At 50.7% G+C, this 5,000-nt stretch overlaps 1 long non-coding RNA gene across 1 annotated transcript; it reads right to left on the bottom strand.

The window, feature by feature from the left end:
* Positions 1-570: 570 nt before the first annotated feature.
* On the bottom strand, positions 571-3,451 carry LOC135980524 (uncharacterized). The gene is made up of 3 exons (XR_010597549.1): positions 3,002-3,451; positions 1,533-2,303; positions 571-897 (listed from the first exon to the last, which is right to left on the bottom strand). It is a non-coding gene; the product is annotated as an uncharacterized LOC135980524 (long non-coding RNA).
* Between the last annotated feature and the right edge of the window lie 1,549 nt (positions 3,452-5,000).

Below are 5,000 nucleotides of genomic sequence, written 5' to 3'. Positions count from 1 at the left end.
TTTGGAGAAGGGCGGGAATGTCACCTATTTCCAGGCTGAGTGATAAAAGGCAACGTTTAAAGAACTGTAGGGAACATGAACCCTGATTCCTTTCTCAATAACCCACCTGCGCAGGCTTGGGCAAGTCAAGGAGCTCTCTGGACTTCAGTTTCCCCAGGTATCCAATGGGTTCAATTCCTACCTCCCAGGAGGGTGGTGGAGTTTCATTAATCAGGGGAGTAAATGATACCGAGAGCCTCCTACCCAGGGGATGTAGAAATGAAGTCTGCCAGAGACCTCCCTAGGCCAATCTAATTCAGGGGGGCAGACACTCAGATCTGTGGGGATGGGCAACAGGATCAGAGCTTGGGAGAGACAGAGAGAAAAGTGCAAAGCCAAATTCCTCCTGATACTTCAGCTGGACAAACAAGGCCCTGCAGCATGTCTGAGGAAACCATGTCTGCTCCTGGAGCCTAATGTGGAGGCCCATCGGCAGACTAGGTAAGTGCTGCGCTGCCAGGGCTGGGGCTCTCGGCACCTTCAGTGTGGCTGGGCTGTCCTCAGGGACGTGTCAGAGCTCCAGCGGGCAGAGAGCACGTTACAAACCTGACGCCGCGGATCCCCGCGGCCAAGCGATGAATGGAAAGGGGCTGAGCCAACCTTCAAAGCACCATGCCAGCATGTCCCAGGAACGGTTTCCTAGGAGAGGAAATTCTCCCCTCCCCCTCTCTGCTTAGCATCCTCTGCCCCACGGCGGGAGTCTCTTACTCTCTCCATCTTGTCTCCGTGTAGAGATACGATGGCCCTCAGCTCTTCCTCTGCGGCTTTAAATCGCTCCAGGGTGGGTGTTGTCAGACCCTTCACGGCTCTCATCAGCAGGGCTTGGGGCTGGGCTGAGGAAAGCTGCTCCCCGGGGGTCTGCAATGAACAGGGACAAAGCCTGTTGGGACGGAGTATTTCCATTGGGCAGCTGCCCTGGAATAGTCTGTCTCCGCGGGAGGCTGGCAGGGCCTAGTGAGCGTGGAGACTCCGGCTGAGCCCTTTTCTTAAAAAGCCTCAACAGGTGCCGAGGTTTCCTCAGTCTTTCATCCGCTCCCCTCGCCCCCTCTGCCTGAGAAGAGATGGGAGCCTCTCAGCCAGTGCTGGGACCCCAAGGGCCACCCCATTTCCTCCCTCTCTAGCCCCTCCTCCCAGGAGCCCAGCTTGTGCTGAGAAAGCCCCAATGGCCTGCAAAGCCCATTCAAGTTGCTTGTTGAGTGCAGCCGAGGGGTTGCTGGAGAACCTGCCCCGCGTCCCATCCCACCCCGAGCGCCTGAGCAGATTGGCTCAGCAACTCTAGCAGCCCACGGTGTCTGCGCGGAAAGGACTGAGAACAGGCCCCAACGGAAATGCCTCTTCCTTCCCCACCCCACAGCGTGTGGCGCTGCCACAAAACAGGCAGAAATCGCCGGCAGGACAGAAAGTAGCTTCGACTGAAGGAGCGAGTCTGCCTGGCTGAGGAGAATCCCAAACTGTGGGCTTCTGGGGCCAGACCCTTGTGGGTCAGAACTTACTGGGCACAATGTTAGTCCAGGGGACCTGGTTCCAGGGTCATCTAAACCCAGGGCCTGGGGTGCTGGAGGCCTTTGTCCTGGTGTCTCAGGCACCTCCTGAGTATTACTGCAGCTGGCCTGCGTGTCTGGATCAGCACCGTCTGTCCTGGATGGCAGCAGCTGAGGACACAGCAGAGCACACCAGAGTGACACACTCGCATAGCTACTCCAGCCCCCCGGCGTGTCAGAAGCTCCCAGAATTGCAGACTTTTGTATGTGCTGCAGGGTGCTCTGTCACTAATCATCAGAGTTACAATGGTGTCTCAGTGTCTACAAGTGCAGGGATGGGCCTCGTATGATTTTCAGCAGTGCCTGTGTGCCATGAAAAGTGCATCAGAATCAGGCACCTGAGTCAGGCACTTCTGCGAATCCCACTAAGCACTTGTGTACTTCTTTAGGTGCCTAAACCCCTTTGTCAATCTGGATTATTTGCCTTATGCAAACAACCTAGAGAAACTCATAAAGACTGGCTGGAGTTGATGACGTGCAGAATGTTTCCTTTCAGCTCCCTGAGCAAGGGGCAGGTAGTTCTCCTGTCAGAGATACCAGCTCCGGGAGACATTAATACACACAGCAGGGGATGCTTTCCATTATCTCAGTCACAAAGCGTCATTACCATTGTCAGATGGGAGCTGCTTGGTAATGAGGGGATGGGAGCGCGCTCTTCTTCCTGCTCTTCTGGACTCCCTTTTCCGCACTTCCCCTTCGACTCAGACGGCTCCTCCTTCGTCCCTGAAGCAGAAAGAAACATTCGTAACATTTCGCTTTTCCATGTGTTATCCCTGGTTTACAGAGGACGGAAGTCGGGCCCAGAGCCCTGAAGCGACTTGCCCAGGGTCAGACTGAAGGTTGTGGGCAGAGCTAAGCAGAGAACTCCGATCTCATGGCTCTTCGCTGGGGGCTTTTACCACATGAGGCTTCCTCTGATCTAGGGGCCAGTTTCTTTTCCATGGTGTATTCTACTCTTCCCCTCCCCTTGCACAGTGTTCCTGTCAGTGATGGGCAACAGGCCTCATTTGCACTTAACCCCCCAAGAAGTAACGACTCAGCTCTGGTACGGTTCCCAGCTGTGACCTGCTGAGACCTCTGGAGCATTTTACTGATGAAACAGACCCGATCCAGGAGACAAGAAATGATTTCCTACAACATCCAGCCTCTCTGTTCTCCTTACAGCCTGGAGCAATGTTAGTACTCCCCACCCCACAGTGCCAGACCCCCAGAGGGGGGTGATCTGACACTGTCAGCTCTCCCCACCTCAGCGATGGACCTCGGCCACCCTGTCCAGGAGGATCCGGCACTAAATGGTTTCCAGAGTCTGAGGTTCCCATCACTGTCCCGTGAGAAGCCCTGATATGTAAGGCTTGTAGAGTGACTGGTGTGAGTATTCCTCACATGCTCCTCGCCACAAACCATGTGGATTGAATCCTCACCTGTAAGATCCAGTTCAACTTTTTCTGTGTTCTCCTGCAGCTTCACCTCCTCTGACTCCACCTGGGTCTCAGCTGTTTTCTTCTTCAGGGACAAGTGCGTCCACCTTCGTGGTGAGGAAACTGTTCTCTCCTCATTGCTCTCTGCCATCGAGGTGTCAGATTGGCTACAGACACAGAGTCTTTTCATGCCTGATAAGATGGTCCATGAGCATTTGTTTCTCTGGGGCTTCTCTGGCAAGGCCTGTTCTTGCTGGCTGAGGACAGAGCATGCCTCGATTGCTGCAGGTTGGAGGAACACTTTGTGCACAGGGATCTCTCTGTGCTCCCTAGAGGCGAGTCTTTGGAAAAAGGAACGAAGCCTGGAGTAGAAAGAAGGAGGAAATGGGTTTTTCTGTCATTCTCTAAAGGAAAGGAATTAGTTTGCCCAGGATTCACAGATCCAAGAGACTGGTCTTTTGAAGCCAACTGCTCCTCTAATAGCCAGCTAGTTCATACAACCAAGAACATAAGCAACACAAGAGCGCCCAGCCTGGGTAAAACTGTCTGACAGTAGCCAGTGCCCCAGAGGGAATGAACAGGGAATGATCAAGTGATCCATTCCTGACGCTCATTTCCAGCTCCTGGCAAACGGAGGTTAGGGACACCATCCCTGTGCATCCTGGCTAATAGCCATTAATGGACCTCTCCTGCATAAATGTATCTAGTTCCTTTTTGAACTCTGTTAAAGTCTTGGACTTCACAACATCCTCCGGCAAAGAGTTCCACAGGTTAACTGTGCGTTGTGTGAAAAATACTTCCTTTTGTTTGTGTGAAACCTGCTGCTTATTAACAGAGACTTCAAAGGGGGCACTAGGATGTGACTCAAGGACCATTTGATCTGTAGTTAAACACTGTACCCCCATGATTAGACCCACCACATGGGACCGTGGTGAAACAGAAATTCTTCTGCAGACGTTCTAGGGCCTGTGTTATGTAGGGGGTCAGACTAGATGATCAGGACTGGCCTTAGAGCCTTTGAAACTATGAATTTCTGAACCTAAAGATGGCTCTAACTGCTAGTGTGAAGGTTGCTGCTCCTGTCCAAGAGGAGATACTTTGTCTGAGGTTTCCTTGGGGAGAGGCACCTGGATCCCTGTTCCCTCTTTCTCATAACCTTCCTTGGACAGAGCACATCACAGGTTCTCCCCTTTTGTTCTCTAACAGGAAACCTCCATCCACCAGATCTGTAATTCCTCCCTTGCTAGCACAGTCGCTGGCTACATTTCCTAGCCTGACTCTCACCTCATGGATCTCATGCCTCCTCTGCCATTGGGCAGACATGGAAACAGCAAAGGTCAATTTATATTTTCTTTGGTCATTGCCTGGGTCTAGTTGCAAAACTGCTTCATTATTAACCCCACTCCTTTGTGCACAGAATGTTGGGACTCTGGGAACAGATGGGGCCAAGCTGAAAACCAATAAACCTTTGTTCCCAGAGAACCCAGTAAAAGGAACAAAAGATTGTCATCAAGAAGATTTGAGGGTCTGGAAGGATGGATTTGCAGCTGCAAATATGTTGATTTATTCTCAACTATTTCAATATCTGGAATTTATTAGCAAATTAATAAATTAGAAATTAGAAAATAATCAGTAAACTTTAAATGAAGAATTTCCCATGCTATTTATAACATGCAGTCAGAAGTTTGGCCACCAACACAATAAGAAAGAAATCACACCAAGACCCATGACCAATGTAGGCTACAGTTTATTTAAATCCCTTTCCTGGAAAGGAATTGCAGGGAGGAATTTACACATCTATTGTATAACCCAATGGGGGTATAGTAGAATTTGTAGAGAGTTTTGAAGTCTATCTCCATGAGATTATTTCTGAGAGAACTGCCAAGATGACAGCCAGGGGATGGGAGTGGAGCTGTATCCCTTTCAATAGCTTAAGATTTATTTCTTCTGCATTATTTGATCTCATTTATGTGTGTTTCAATCATGTAAAGTCTGAGATAGA

Source organism: Chrysemys picta, unplaced genomic scaffold, assembly GCF_011386835.1.
Source record: "Chrysemys picta bellii isolate R12L10 unplaced genomic scaffold, ASM1138683v2 scaf3897, whole genome shotgun sequence".
NCBI classification, from domain to species: domain Eukaryota; kingdom Metazoa; phylum Chordata; order Testudines; family Emydidae; genus Chrysemys; species Chrysemys picta.
The sequence above is the reverse complement of the archived record's forward strand: the minus strand, read 5'-3'. Positions and strand labels throughout refer to the sequence as shown.